Raw genomic sequence first — 17,297 nt, 5'->3', positions numbered from 1 at the left:
GAGAAAAAGCACTCAAAGCACTTGGCACAGGGTCTACTAGAAAGACACTGAACAAAGTTTCGTCTACTGCATTTCTTCTAGCGTTAAGCTAATTTTTCTTTTATAAGCTCTTTACTGCATTCACTTACCCAGTCAACTTCCATTCTGGATGCGGAAGAAACATAGTGTGACTGTGAGAATGTTCTTGGGACTTAGTAAGAAAAATTTCAAAACTCCCCAGCAGGAAGCAAAACAACTTAAACTCTGCTAATTTCCCTGAAACTAAGTAATTGGATTTACAGCTACAGGATATCTTCCTTTACTGATGCACTTCAATGACTCCTGTGAAATCCTTAATTTTTTTCACTGAATCCAAAGCCTTTCAGGACGTCAAAACACAACAGCTGGAAAACATTTTGGCATTGACTCCAAAATATCTGTTTGTACATTTATTCCAACAATGCTTTGTGATCATTTTCTTTTTGAAAACAATTGGTAAATATCAAAGAGAATTAATGTGTGTAAAACCTCTTATAAAAATCACTGATCTTTTCCATCTTTTAATGAGACATAACACCGTTGGAAGAAAAATGTCACCAGGTTAACAATTTAATTCACATAAGGACATACACGATTGTATATTGCAAAGGAGACTTAGCTTGCTGTAATCATCAGCGAAATCAGTGTAGAATGATAATGGATATCAGCTCTTTAAAACCTACCAGGCAAATGATTACCCAATCCATCAGACAAAGAACATTTTTTATTAATTCTCACTCAACATTCAGCAGGATACTTTATACGACTTAATAATCAGTTACTTATTAACATATTTATAATTATTTTCTTCCACTTACACCAGCATATTTTATCTTATTTGATTGTTTCTGCCTTTCCCTATCTCCATCAAAATATTTTGGAATGAAAAAATTTACTTTTTTTATGGTCTTCTGACATTTCCAATTACCAAGTATTCTCATTTGTGAGAACAATGGCTGGTAAATTCAATAAAACAAGACAGAAGCTCATAAATTGAGTAAGATATTTATAGAACATTATTTCAGCTGTGTATTGCAGAACATCTGTGCGTATAACTAAAAATCTACTGAGTGCAAAGACAAGTGATACATCTTTGGAAGAAAACAATGCAAACTCTCAGTGTACTAAGCATTCTTTTCTTGTTTTTTCTTTCTTGTTCTTTGGTTTACTTTTTTATAAGGAGGAAATTATAACAGTAATGGAGGTGTTAAGAAAAATTATTCAAAACTTGAAAATAAGGCCAAAGGAAACCTCCATGTTTCTTGGCCCACAAAAAGATAATGTAATTTTCTAGGGAGGACTTGTTGTTATTGTTCGACTTATTGTTTCCTATTTATTAGGGATCCTAAATTCTGTGAAGTTATTTGTTAATGTTAAAATGTAAATTATTTTATTTTTTGTTGGTAGGAAATGTACCCAATAGATTATGGTTTTCTTGTCATTTAGGACCTTAATCCATTAGTGTATTTCAGCATTTTTAAAGAGCCTGCTGACTTTTTTTTTTTAATTGAAATATAGTTAGTTTACAATGTTGTATCAATTTCTGGTGTACAGCATAATGCTTTAGTCATACGTATACATACATATATTCGTTTTCATATTCTTCTTCATAATAGGTTACAACAAGATATTGAATATAGTTCCCTGTGCTATACAGTAGGAACTTGTTTATCTATTTTATGTATATTAGTATCTGCAAATCTTAAACTCCTAATGTATCCCTTTCCACCTCCTTTCCCCCTCGTAACCATAATTTATTTTCTATGTCTGTGAGTCTGCTTCTGTTTTGCAAATAAGTTCATTTGCCTTTTGTTTTAGATTCTACATGTAAGTGATATCATATGGTATTTTTCTTTCTCTTTCTGGCTTACTTCACTTAGAATGACAATCTCCACGTCCATCCATGTTGTTGCAAATGGCATTATTTTATTATTTTTTATGGCTGAGTAGTATTTCATTGTATAAATATATCACAACTTCTTATTTATACTCACTCTTTAGTTCTGTCTCTTTATCATTCTGCTATTTCCTCATTAAAGAGTTGTTTTTGACATATGTTCACTTTATATTGGGAAGCATGTTATTAAGGCTTTGAAAATTTTACTTTTATTATTCTTATTTTTATTATGAATACTTTGACTTTAAATCTCAAATTATAATTAGGCTTTTTAAATTACATTTTATGAAGAAGAGCAATAATCATTTGTAAAGCCAGGTAGTTCCTATCAACAAGGTAAAAAAAGCAATGAAAAGAGAGGAAGAGCCACTTATATCAAAGGATTCCACTGGATTTAAGATAAGCCATGCATGTTTGCAACTGTACATTTGCAAAGCACCAAGCATCCTGACCTCTTTCTATAGTAGCTCCATTAACTCAGTGAACTTCATCTATATCCCTTCTTGAGAATTTTCAGATATTTCTAATTTCATCTATTTTTTCTCTCTTAAAAGAAAGCTACTCTTACTAACTCCTTGGCATGAAGTCACTTCCTGATCCTTCCTCAGGTGGTAAGTAAGTGGTGTAGATTTGGAAAGGGCATAAAGAGGGAAAAGAGAGGACAAAACTCCTATCAAGAGTTGGTAGGATTGGCTGGTCTGAGGAATGTCTCACAGGAGTGGGGTGAGGGGGTAAGCATATCATTGAAGAACATCTGGGGAGGTGATTGGGAAGGTGACAAAGATCATCATCAATGGCTCACAGTCCAACCTGGAGACCTCTTGCTTTCCAATTTCATGTATCACATGGAGGTTTGCTGGATTAAGTAAGTGGCACCCTGACCACGAAAGAGCATTTGTATCTGAAAACTCTCTCTGCGTTAGTTGATGTTGCTCCTCCCGGCTTTGTTAGAGCACTGGGTCCAGTTTCAGGTACTACTTTTCGGGAAAGGAGTCTATGGACACACCTAAGTGGAAGAAAATGAGTCCAGGGAAAAAAAAAATGCTTTAAGAGATTTTATGGTTTGGATTTTGTTTTGTTTTGTCTTTGTTTGTTGTCAGTTTGTTTTTTGTTTGGGGCTTATTAGAGCAAAATGTGAGAAATAATTTAGTTACACTCAGTAAGTAAATAGTAAAGTTATTTTGAACAATCAGGTCATTTTCCTTGCATCAACAATCACTAGCTTACCTTAAAAAAGGAATTATTATAAATTCATGTCATTCGGATTTGGAGTGGCATTTGACATTGGAAGGCAATCTCACCTCACATTTCTTCAAAGAAACATAGATTCAGAATGTAGTGACTCGTCCAAGGCCACACAATTAGTAAGGAGATGGAGAAGGGGCAGTATATTACAGATATAGGAGCACTTTACTGAATTGGAAGAAACCTGAACTCCAGAGCTCATTTTGCCTTCAAAATTCCGTATCTCAAATGTCAACAACGGCATCAAGACAACTGCTTCAACTCTATGTATTCAGTGAAGACATTTCTGGCCTAAGGTTGTCTCTCAATCTTGGTACCGAATATTTTCAAATTCAACAATTCTGACTGACACAGAACAAAGCACTTCCAAGGACCGTAACTGTGATTGGTTTTATTTGATGCCTTTGGAATAGACTGTGAATATATTCATCATGTTTATGTGTCCCATAGCTCTTGGTCGGAGGTTCAGTTGAGGTGTATATTAGTAACTAAAATTAATTTCCCTATTCTACTCTGTGACAGCAATTTTGAAGTACTGTAAATTTCAAGACATGTTCATCAACTAAAACTAATTACTAATAAGTGGCAGCAAATACTTTATTTTGTGCCTTTAATTAGTAATTGCAAAGCAATATATTTCCCAGAGTGTCAGATGATAAAAACAAATAGTTCAAATCATTTTAAGATTGATTTTTTATTTTTTGTTTCCAATGAAAATTATGAAAAAGAATTGAAAAATTATAGTGTGTGATGCAACGAAATAGATGTTTCTAGGAATGATGTCATTTTAATTGAAAATAAGGAAACTCAACTTGCATTCAATTTCACCAAGCCCCACGATACTACCACATCTCTCAAAAGATTTCAACATCTTTATGCTTTAATATTGTATTTCATTTTTTTTTAAATCCAAGTAATCAGAATCTTGTTTTGAAAACAATCCATTTATTACTTGGTATGTGGCTATTTATTACCTCTCAGTTATGTTTTGCAGTCATGCAATAGAAATGGCAGTAAACAGATCATTTCTCTAGCAATCTGGGGATGAATTATGATGCTATTGAAAGTGGAGTGGCAGAATGAACAATTAATGGTTTCCAAAAGTATGTTAGCAAATCTGTGCTAGAAATGGAGGCTTATCTAAAATTTTGTTTGATATATTTGTATTTTGTGTGTGTGTGTGTGTGTGTTTTCCCAAGGACATTCACCAAGCAAACATAAAGACACTGGAGGTGTGGAAATGGTTTAAATGGGCCAATTTTCTCATCTTTCATATATAAGTGTCAATAATTGAATTTGATTTGAAACATCAAGAATGAGAAGCTTAGTTATGGAAGTAATTGTTCCATAACAGTAACAGAATTCACAACACTGTAGTAATTGGAGAGGGCAGGGGAGAGGGGAGGAGGAGGAGGTGCTAAGGATACACACAAAATCAAGCCTGTATCACGACTTTTAATGACAGAGACTTGATGCTGATTCTTGACTCTGCCCTTGAAGAAATTTACCTATTTGGTCCTCAATCTCTCATTTAAAAACTGGAGAGACTAAATTTGAAAAACAGTGTTTGGGATTATCACAGTATTACCACATTTCCATTGCTTTTGAGGATTTTTGTTAAATTTTGCTACATATGTTTCATGTTCTATGCATATTTGAATTCTCAGAGGCCATTTCTTGTTTTTCAGAAACCATAATGATTAAATTTATGTATTTAAAGCATGTGATAATTTAAAACAATTGATAATGACAATTTTAGTAACATCATCACTTTATAGTTTTTTAATTCTTTCCAAATATGTTGGAAAAATCTGGCATGTCCATGTGAAAGAATAATGGTCTTTTGTTTAGTATTAATTTAAAAGTGGCATAATTCCTAGAACCTGAGAAATAGAATGGTGCCAAATCCTTGCTAATAAGTACTTTTTTCAAGTGAGATGGTTTTGATCCTTGCCTTCATCAATTTAAGAGAAGACCTGACTGAATTATAGCTAATGAATTAATGAAGATAATCTTTAATAATAGGTCACAGTTTTTTGTAGCACATACCTCAGAAAGATTTAAAAGAAGATTGAGCTTATTAGAGAAAAACTGATGTCACTTTTGTCTATTTATTTATATGTGGCTAGTTGATAGCATTTATAAAATGATTAATAGGAGCAGAATTTATGTAGAAACATGACATTTTTTATTTTAATCTATGGATACAAAGATTGATAGACAAGAAAAGGATCATTTATTTCATTAAAAATATGTATTTCCAGTTAATTTTTATGTTTAGTAAATGCTAACACTTTTTCATTTATTTATGTTTTTGATCAAGTATGTACTAATAATGATTGTAATGAAGTCTAAAAGAACTTTCTTTAACATAGTCACAGGAAAAGAAAATAATTAAAATTTTTTTTCACAGGAAAAGAAATAACTGTTTTCATATTTTGTATAATAAAATTGTAATTGCAGGAATAAAGCATTTTACAGCTAAAAGTATAAGAAAATGAAATAAATATTCTGTAAAAAATTTGGAATAAAACTACATGCCCAGATAAGAATAGGAAATATATTAAATTGAATTTATGAATATTAATAAAGTTAATATTTGTATTTTTTTAAAGAAATGATACTGCACATTTAGATTTCATTAGGTATATTTAGAAGCATTATGTAATACTTCAATTTATATAAATAATTATCTACTTTAAAATATACCAGAAAGTATTTTTTCAGCTATTTAATTTTTATTATGACAAGTTTTAGATGTCAACTTATATACGTTCAAGAAGTGCAGAGTTTTTTGTAATTACCTTTGGTCTGTATAAGGAAGCACTGGAAGGCCAACAGTATGTTTGACCCTTCAATAATAGACTATTTGTATAATTTTACCTCATTTTTTAAATTCTGTAGCTCAGTGATTTATTAAAAAGTATAATAGGAAGGATACAGAACTTAGTTTTTTTTTATTGAGGTGATATTTACATAGCATTAAAATCCAGAGGTCATGTTTTCGTGAAATGCAGTTCATTTACAAGGGGGTTGACTTTTTAAAAAAAATTAATACTTTGTTTTTTAGAGATATTTAAGATTTAGAAATCTTTAGCAAAAGTATAGGGTTCCCATTTACCAACCCATCCTCGTATTTTCCTTTATTATAAACATCTTGCACTAATGTGGTACATTACAGTTGATGAACCAATATTGACACATTACTGTTAACAAAATCTGTAGCTTACATTAGGGTAAACTCTTAGTGTTATACATTCTGTGAGTTCTAAAAAATGTATATAGCATGTATCCATCATTATAGTAACATAAAGAATAGTTTCACCACCCTAAAAATACCCTGTGTCCTGCCTACTAACCCTTTCCCCAGCCCTCCAACCACTGGCAGCCACAGATCGTTTTATTATCTCCATAATTTTGCCTTTTCCAGAATACCATATAGTTAGGATAACATAGTATGTAAAGTTTCCAGATTGGTTTCCTTAACTTAGCAATATGCATTTAAACTTCCTCCTTGTCTTTTCACAGCTTGATAACTCATCTTTATCCCTGAATAATATTCCATTGTATAGATTTATCAGTTTGTTTATCCATGACCATTGAAGGACATTTGGGTTGCTTATCAGTTTTGGCTGTTATGAATAAAATAGTTAGAACATTTACGTGCAGGTTTTTGGGTTGATTTAAGTTTTCAAATCATCTGGGTAAGTCTAAGCACAATTGCTGACAACCTTTTAAATTGAGTATACTCTCAATGTTATGCAGCCACCACATCTATCCAGTTCTAAAATATTTTCATCATCTGAAAATAAAAACCTATACCTCTTAAGCAATCACTCCCCATTCTCTTCTACCCGCTCCTGAAAGGTAATATAATACCTTTATCAGATAAATGATGTGCAATATTCTCTCCCATTCTGTAAGTTATTTCTCTTTCTTGATAATGTCCTTTGATGTACAAAATTTTTAATTTCAATGAAGTCTAGTTTATCTAATTTTTCCTTTTATTGACTGTTCTTTTAGAGTCATATTAAGATACCACTACAAATCCAAGATCACAAAAATCTACACCTATATTTTTGTCTAAGAATGTTATGGGTTTAACTGTTATATTTAAATTTATAATCCATTTCGAGTTAATTCTTTGCATAAGTAAAATAGGATTCCAACTTTCTTCTTTTGTATGTGAATATTCAGTTGTCCTACCATGATTTGTTGAAAAGACTGTTTTCTGTTTTTCTTTTTCATAATATTTATCTAGTACTTCTCAAATGATAAGAATATAATTCTTTATATATATCTTACATGTTGAAGTTTCCACTAATTTTTATAAATGTTTAATTTTTAGATGCTAATTTTGCTGAAAATTTTTCAAACTAGTATCTTCCATTTTCTAACTATGAAGACCAGCCACATTGAGATGGATTTTAGCAGAGGTTTAATGTTAGATAGTATGTATGTCTATGTGTGTGGTTCAAACTCTTCAGAATTACTCTATGTAGATATCAAACGTAACTCATGTCAAGACGGAGTGTGGTAGAGTTGTTTGTTTGTTTGTTTTGCTTACATCCCTAGGTGCAACAGAATTAGTGAGGAAAATGTAAGGTTGTGTGATGAGATTACGTCTGGTGCAGCTCCACCCACAGAAACTGCCCCAACACTTACCTACCATCCTTCCAAGCCCAAGAATCTGCACGTTATCATTTGTTTGATTGCAACAAATGGTAGCAAAATCTACTCAGAGTGAAATCCTAGTAATTATCCCCAGAAACCCGAAGATGAGTGGGGTCAGTCCCAGCCTTCCTTTACTTGATGACTTTCCAGTACTGCTGATTACACTGCTGACATTTCTTCATTAAACAATTGTCATGATGAACCAGAATATAAAATTCAATAACTTAATTTCAAATGAAACTGTATTAAATGAGGAAGTCACTTTTTATAAGCAGTCTTGAAATTCTTGTCTCTTAGATTCAAGCATGATATTTTTCTTTTATTTATCATATTGACCATTTAAAGAACTAGTCTCAGTATTTATGTGGCAGGAGGCATCTCCTACCCAGCAAACACATCTATATATTTTGATCCATGACTATCACTTCTAGAAACATCCTTAAAAAGTAACTGGACAAGTGCATAAAGATACATATGATTTTCTTCAATGTATTGCTTATATTACTGAAAAACTGAAAATGACATGAATATATAATAGTAATAGATGGTTAAGAAATTTAAAGGAAAAAATAACATGTAACAATTACAAATGATGACAAATATCTTTGCTTAACATGCATTACTGACTACAATATATTGTTATGTAAATAAAGAAGTTTACAGACAATATGTAGAAGGGAACTATATTTGCAAAGTATTTCACAGGTATATAATACATGTTTTTGATAAAGTTATAGAGATATATATTTATTTTCTTCTTATTTGTGGGTTATGGTAATTTGAATTATTATATTTCTTTCAGGCCATACTTATTTTCTATTTATAGGTAATAAAGTGTACATTGAAAAGAATGTAGCTAACAATACTTTTTTTCCCTCTAGAGTGCTATGAATAGGCCAGTGTTCATTGTGCAATATAATAGAGTTACCACAACTGGACACTTTCAAGAGGCATGTTGGTAGTATATCACAGCTAAGGATAAAAAACAAAATACAAAAGCATAAAGAAATTTAGGCAAAGATGACTTAAAGACACAATTTTAGCTTAGACAGAATGCCAGGACAATGACTACCACACTGAGTGATGTCTGGTGGTGCAAAAGGCCACAAGTCACCAGAAACCTGTACACGGTAATAAAGAGAGGCATTCCTAAGGAGTTTCTATCAGGCATTTAATTTTTCATCCAAATTTTCTGCCTGCACTTAGCCATAGGGGCAGAAATTAGCCTGCTGGTAATTGTACTTGTAATGGGTTTTCTAAGTAATAATTATGTTACTTTTTCCCATAAAATGAAGGGACTTTTTTCCAATTGTATGTGCAAGAACCTCATTATGAGGTCCACTATTTTCAGCCTCAATTTGACAAGTGCAAAAGATTTGAGGGTCAAAATGGTGAATGTGTAAAGGACAAACTCTAAGAATGTATTCATTCCAGATATCCATTGCTGCTGCATTATAAACTATACAAACTTAGAAGACTTAGAACCTTAAACAACAACTATTTACTAAATATTATAATTATGTTGCTCAGGAATTTCCCAGAAATCAGCTGTCTAGTCCTTCTGCCCCACATGACATTGACAGTGGTTGCTTGGTTTTATCTAGTTTGTGAATGGACCTGACCATGCTTTACTTGCATATCTGTCACCTTGATGGAGATGGCTGAATAGTGACCCTCAACTGGAACCCTTGAGCAAAGCACCAGCATGGTTGCATCAGGTTAGATGGGATTCTTACCTGGGGATTCACAAAGTCCAGATGAACTATTCCAGAGAACAAGACAGGGGCTGCATCCACTTTTGTTTTAGCTTTGAAAGTCACTTAGCAACAGTTCTGTAATCTTTTGGTTGAAGTAGTTACAAGCCATCCCAGATTTAAGAGGAGGGGAGGAGTGTCAAAAAAATTTGTAGTGAAGTCTTGAAACTGGCATAATAGCCTAAAAAAGAAAGATGGGGAAATACAATAGAAGAAGCACGTATTATTGGCAAGAACTAAATGAGTAAGTGAAGTAGAATTTATCATAGATTGAATGCCAAAACTGAACACAGACTAAACTACTTCTTACAAATACATGTATGAAATCTTTATCATGTGCAAAATACCCATGTAGAAATAACAAATTGCAGAGAAGCAAAATATCCTTCTGTTTAAAATGTCAAAGATGCTACTCTAAGTTTTAAACATTTTTTATTAAGCATGAGAGGTACAATTTATAGACCATGGGGCTCTAATGCCAGACACTCTATTAAGTCCTCTGAATTTATTATCATATTTCACTCATGAAACAATGCGAAGAAGATACTATCTTTAACTGTCTTCTAGTTTAGAAAACTGACATTTGAAGAGTCTAAGTAACATGCCAAAGATCATGTGACTTGTTACTATCAGCAAGTACGGTTACAATGCCAGGTCACCAGACTCCAAAACATTTGTTTTAACCACTACATTTTACTACCTTTACTTGCTTTGAAAATTATCTTTAATGAAGTGTGTTCCTGGACTTTTTTGGGACAAAGCAAAAATTCTAAAACTTAATTCAATGACTAAAAGAAGGATCAGAGATACAGGAAGAAACCAACATCATTTTCTATGTTTATTTATACAAATGTTTACCAAGAATTTTTGTAAAGCAATTATCATTTTGGAAATATCAATAATAGAAACTTAGAAATTGAGGAGAATGTAAAAAGCTGTCTAGTCAAGTAACCTAATTTTTATAGTTGATTTAGTTGCAAAGTCCAGGAAAAAGCACTAACATGGTACATTCTATGGAGTATTTCAGAGTATTAAAGCTTTCATCAGAAATTGTAACTTTTCCCAACTCCACCAATACCTTAAATTTCCTAATGTATTTGTAATTTTGAAAGTAGCTTTCATTTTTGTCCTCAAAAGAAAGAAAAGAAGTTTATCAATACCTGTGAAAACCATTTCTTTAGAAAGGCTATTTTCCAAGGACTCATATACTGATCCACCTTTTGTAATACATCCTGAAAACATTTTGGTTGAAAATGCTAAATAAATAAATCATCAATTATGAATTGCACATTAAGATATGAAGCACATTCAGAAGTAATTTGAACCAGACATGGCAAATCTAGACAATTTTCCTTAAGAAAAGACAATGAAATTTGGCTTGAAAAGGCAAAATTATAGCCTGTCAACTGAAGTTGTTGAAAACCAAAATCATTTAACCAGGACAGAGAGATCTTTCCATAATAAACAAAGCATGACAATGCTTTGTTTTTATAGCTCAGTAAAAACCCAAATCCACCAGGGAATAAAACAGGACCTGAAAACTGGTTTAGAGTTTCCATTTTGCAATATTATTTCTGTAAATAATTTATAGCTCCAATATTTACATATCTGCATGTATTTATGTTATAACTTGAAAGTATAAGAGATACCGTCTCTCAATTTTCTCAGCACATCATTCCCAGGCTCTTCCTGGACTAGCATTTTATCTTTGCCCCAAAGCAGTGATCCTAGCCTAACCACAGGGGGCCACACAATGTACCTTCAATAATTTTGGGGAGTATTGTAAAATCTTTGCTCAGTCTGAACCATCAGTCCAATAGGGAATTATATCTGTTTGCTTGTGAGAGCCTTGCTTCTTCTTAAAAGATCATCTTAAAAATCTCTATCCCTGCAGACTTCCCTTAAGCACCCTCCTTTACTAGAATTCTTGCTTTCTTTGTATACCAACATTACCATTTAGCAGGTCCTTCAGCAGGCTTTGAACTCATAGAGGGTGAGGCAGTCACCTTCATCTTGTAACCAAACAGGGTACTTAGCACTGTGTATTTCTCATCATAGATTCTCAATGAGTATCTACTGAGGAGGATACAAAAGAAGACAGGAACAGAAAAGGAGGAAGAAAAAGAAAGTGTAAACACAAAATGAAAAACTGACTCTAAAAACAAGATATAAGGGAAAATTAAAACTAGTATCAGAAATAGCTTATGTTATGTGCAGGACTGGGCAGCTATCAAGTCTTCAGACTATGATTACTGGCAGGACAGGCACCATGCTGTTTTGCTCAGTGTCTTCTCCCGAGTTCCTGGAAGATGACAGTTTAAGGAAGTTGAGAAGTCCCAAATCTGCAGTTGGCAAGCTGGAGACTCACAAGAGCTGATGGCTTAGTTCCAGTACAAGCCATCAGGCTTTAGACCTAAGGAGAGCCAATGTTTCAGTCTGCGTCTGAAGGCAGAAAACATCTAACGTCTCAGCTCAAGCTGTCAGGGAGGCGGAGTTTTCTTTTACTCTCAGGAGTGTCAGCCTTTACGTTCTGTTCAGGCCTTCAGCTTATTGGATGAGTGCTACTGTATTACGGAGGGCAATTGTCTTTATTCAGTCTACCAATTCAGATGTTAATTTCCAAAAACACCCTCACTGAACACCCAGATTAATGTTTTACCAAATATCTGGGCACTCCATGGTCCAGTCAAATTAACACATAAAATTAACAATCACAAGAACACCTCTTGTCAACTATCCAGCCACATGCATCTCCTTAAACCACACCTAATCTCCAAATAAAGATAATAACAAGGCCATAATTCTACCTAACATAATACAGCTATTCTGCACGCAACTGAAAATGCGCTCAGGAGAAGAAAAAGTCCTTGAGTGATGTTTACTCTTCTCTTTAATATCCTGTAGCTTAACTACTATGACATAAAGTTAATATATCTTATGTGTTGAGGGAATGAGAGAAAATAAAAAAGGATATTACATTTACATACACACTCATACACATACACACCCACACAGAATGCAGAGGAAGTACTCGTGAAAATTACAGTCCTCCTGTCTATGATTTGTCATGTGATTATAGCTGGCATTTATAACCACCTTCTCTGACACGCGACACCAATGATATGTTCCCTTTACCTTCATCAGGCACCTCAGCTGACCATAGTTCTTTACCTTGTTGTGACTCAAATCTTAATTCCTTAAGAATCTTGGCCATTCATACTCCTGTCTTGACTGAGTTGTTGAAGTTTTACATTGACTTTAATGACAGGGCATGGTATTGTGAAGAAACACTCTAATGGATTCTATATTCCAGATATACTCATCCTATTGCAGACTAGTAGACCAACTTGACCTTGGAAGTCAGAAACAATCATCTCATCTAGTAACTAACTTATTTTCCTGTTGATTCAGAGGCATTTGGGGCCCAAAGTGGCTAGGTGGCAATCTTAACTTCCTGTTTAATGGAATTACCGTTACAACACCTGGCAGAAGTACTGTGCGTGTGTAGGGAAGGCAAATCCTTATCAAGGGTAAGCACAAAATGCTGACCCTTCCATGATGGCAGATGTCCTGTGTAATCAACCTGCCATGTGAGTTGATAACTCCAGGGAATGTTGCCAAATTGAGGACTCAGTGTTGGCCACTACAACTGGCAGATTGGCCATTCAGCAGTGGACATAGCCAAGTCAGCCTTGATGAGGCGAAGCCCATGTGCTGAGCTCATGCATCATCTCCATGGCCCACTACCATCGTCACTTTGTTCATTGCCTATTGGGTGATGACATGAGTGACTAGGTAACAAGGCTGACAGATATCCATAGAATGGTTCATCCAATCTAATTCACTTGAATATTAAAATCTCCTCTGCTAAGGTCACTGTTAAGTGACCATTCAAATAGGACACCAACATCTTCACATTTTTTGCCCATTCAGAGAGGTCTACCCACATACTTCTCTAAATTATCTTGTCACCGGTTTTCTAATGCTATGTTGCTTCTGAGATCCTGACCATCCAGCCAAACCATCTCATAGCCCATGAATCATTATTTAATCACACAGTTGGCCATTTCTTCTTCCAAGCAAAGTGAACAATTGGGTACACTGATGGAAATTCTGCCCACTAGGAGGACTTTTCTTCTTCACCCTCCTTCAGGGATATCCCAGAAAGGGGCTGTTGTGCTACAATTTTGCACTTTTGGGTGGTTCCTGTATATAGTACAGAGCTATCTATAAAACAGTCCTGAGCCTTCTCTTCCTTTGACAGGGGACCATAAGAAATTGCCCAAAGAAGCTATAGGTACTGGGAGAGAAAGGCAGTGTAGCAGGAGGAAGAACCATGGGCATTTGGGCTACTTTTTCATGTAACTTACTTCTGCCTTCAGGACCTGCTCAGGCCTGATTACATATGTACCTCTTCCATTTGATGTTGAAGTGCTGCTGTGCATGCCCAATATTATGGCCTGGAGATAACACCCAGTTCATGATGGACAGCTCAGATCTCATGGTAACCTGGTGACACATAGTTAAGCATTCAGTCTCTACTAAGGCAGGCAAAGAGCTGTTTCTCATGTTTATACAATGGAATACTACTCAGCCATAACAAAGAATAAAGTAATGCCATTTGCAGCAACATGGATGAAACTGGAGATCATCATTCTAAATGAAAGAAGCCAGAAAGATAAAGAAAAATATCATATGATATCACTAATATGTGGAATATAAAAAATAAAGAAAAAGAGACACAATAAACTTACTTACAAAACAGAAACAGACTCACAGACATAGAAAACAAACTTATGGTTACCAGGGAGGAAAGAAAATGGGAAAGGATAAATTGGCAGTTTGAGATTTGCAGATGCTAGCTACTATATATATAAAATAGGTAAACAACAAGTATCTGCTGTATAACACTGGGAACAGTATTTAATATCTTGCAGAAACTTATAATGAAAAAAGAATATGAAAAGGAATATATGTGTGTATATGTATGACTGAAACATTATGTTGTACACCAGAAATTGGCACAACATTGTAAACTGACCATATCTTAATAAAAAAAAGTTTAAAAAATAAAAAATAAAGTAAAAAAGTCAGTAATGTGCAGAAAATGGCAGTTCTTCTCTAAAATCCTAACTACTCATACTTAAAATTCACATCCAGAAGTCTTCCCAAGGCTCTGAACAGCATCTTTATCTGCCACTGTCATTTTGAGCACCACTAGATCTGCTGGATCATGTGATTCAACAGGCAAGCAGCTTGAGCAGAAGCCTGGACTTTTTCCAGAGCCTTCGCTTGTTCTGGCACCCACTTACAAATGGCAGCTTTTCAGGTTATTTAGTAAATGGGTTAGAGTAACACCTCAGATGAGAAATATGTTGTCTTCTAAATCCAAAGGAGCTCTACCTTCACTTAGAAGGATGATCTCCAGGTTCATCTGTGTTGCTGCTGGGAGCTATGCATCTTTTTTGCTTGTAGGAAGGGGACAATGCAACTACTTATTCTTCACCTTAGCAGGGATATTTTGACATGCCTGACTGATCTTGAATGAGGTAGAAAGCCTCTGAAATTTAGTCAGATTTATTTCCCACCCTCTGATATACAAACATCTTACCAATATGTCTAGAGTAGTTGCTACTTCTCATTCACTAATCCAATCTGCATGATGCTATCAACGTAGTGGACTAGTGTGATATCTTGTAAGAAAAGCGACCAAGGTTTCTGTGAACTAAATTGTGACACAGGGCTGGAAGTCTGTACACCCCTGAGGCAGAGCAGTGAAAGTGTATTGTTGGTCTTTCCAGGGGAAAGCAGACCGTGTTCGGTAGTCCTCGTTGACAGGAATGGAGAAAAAGGTATTTTCCAGATCAATAGCTGCGTCCCAAGTACCAGAGGATCTGTTAATTCACTCAAGCAATAAAATCACATCTGGTAATAGCGGCTGCAATTGCAGACAGCACCTGGTTAAGTTTGTGATAATCCACTGCCACTCTTCAATACCTAGCTGTCTTCATCACAGACCAAAGAGAACAGTTGAGTGAGGATATGGTAAAGTCTCTACTCCTGCATCTTCCAAGTCCTTCATGGTGGCAATAATTTCTAGTCACCCCAGGAATGTGATACTGTTTTTGATTTACAATTCTCCTAGGCAGAGTCACTTCTAGTAGCTTCCATTTGCCTTTTCTTACCATAGTAGTCTTCATTCTCCAGGCCATAGATTCCATGCTGTGGCTGCTGAGCATGTCTATTCCAATTACGCATTCCAGAACTGGATAAATAACCACAGGCTGGACTCACGGACCCACTGAACCCACTGTGAGATAACCTGAGCTACAGCTCCGTTGATCGCATGATCTTCATAAGCCCCCAGCTTTGGTCGGTGAACCAGGATGCCACTTTGGGTTCCTAGAATTAGCGTCAGTTCAGAGCCAGTATCCTGTAATCCTCCCACGTTCTGATTATATCCTTTCCCTTAATGCACCATTACACTAGTAAAAACTGAATGTCCCTTTGGGGAATGACAGGAGAACAATTAACAGCACAAATTTGGGGCAGTATATCAGGGTTCTTCCTCAAGGGGACCTGGCCTCCCCCTCATTCAAGTGATTCTGGATGTATAAACTGGCTCAAGTCTGGAAATAGATGCACCATGACTCTGTTTTTATGACTCAGATTGGAATTTTTTTCTACTTGGCCTAGAATTTCTGCTTACATAGATCAAGTATGATTTAGTAGGCTTCCTATTTGTGTCACTTTGACAAATATTGAGATAAAATCACCAATGCTATAGGTCTGCATGAGTCGGACCGTTCTGATTGTTGCATTGGCTCTGCTGCCCATTATGATAAACCAAGCCCACCTTGCCTTTGGTGGTTGAGTGTCTCCAGTTGACTCCTGCTCCCCCCAAATCCAATTATTCCTATTGCATTCACATTTCTCATTTCAGTGACTATTTTCCCCACTGTAAGTTCTGGCCTGTAGAGAGGAGTGGTCACAGAGATTTTCCAGAATGCCAGGACTCCCTCACAAACTTACTTCTCACAGTGGTGTGAGGTATGTTTTCTGGACCCTCTCAGTTAGGTGGGGTGAGTCTGAAATGACAAATCCTCTCCAACCATTCAATCTCCCTATTCCTTAGAATCCCTTACACTACATTAAACCAAAACAGGCCTGGAATTTCCAGCTCACTTGCTGTGGGCCACCTTTTGGGCTGTGTTTTAGCTAAACAAACAACATTTGGAGCATTTTCCAACTCCTAGCACTACAACATTAAATACAGAATCTCTGTCTAGTGAGCCCATATTAATAAACTTGGCTTGCTTCAGCTTTATGTCTCTTCCACCATTATGGTCCTGTTTTATTTATTTAGAAGTAAACTTCGCTCTATGAATGTTATTGCTTCTCATTTTACCAAAACTTGGATCTGGGATATCAAAGGCACTTAGCAGATATTTATTGATAGAGAAATTAATAAATGTTTTATGAATCTGTTTAGAATTTTAAACAGAGGTACTATTATATTTGAGTTGAGTTATTGCTTCTATTACTAGAGTCAGAACTGAAGGTGAGGTTAAAAACAGAAGGATGTGACTAAGAGTTATTAACTCAAGCAAGGTAGATGTTTGAGAAACAGTTAACTCAGCCAGCTCAGACTGGTGGCTGGTCCTTGGGCCTTTTCTAGTGGGGCATGCTGATTTAAGACTTGGATTAAA

The 17,297-nt window shown here is 35.1% G+C and overlaps 1 pseudogene; it reads right to left on the bottom strand.

Moving 5' to 3' along the window:
- Positions 1 to 16,425, bottom strand: part of LOC123617098 (large ribosomal subunit protein uL6-like) — a 149,294-nt pseudogene extending 132,869 nt beyond the window's left edge.
- Positions 16,426 to 17,297: the final 872 nt, after the last annotated feature.

This window comes from Camelus bactrianus, chromosome 6 (genome assembly GCF_048773025.1).
Source record: "Camelus bactrianus isolate YW-2024 breed Bactrian camel chromosome 6, ASM4877302v1, whole genome shotgun sequence".
Lineage (NCBI taxonomy): Eukaryota > Metazoa > Chordata > Mammalia > Artiodactyla > Camelidae > Camelus > Camelus bactrianus.
Note: the sequence above shows the minus strand (reverse complement) of the source record. Positions and strands in the feature narration are given on the sequence as shown.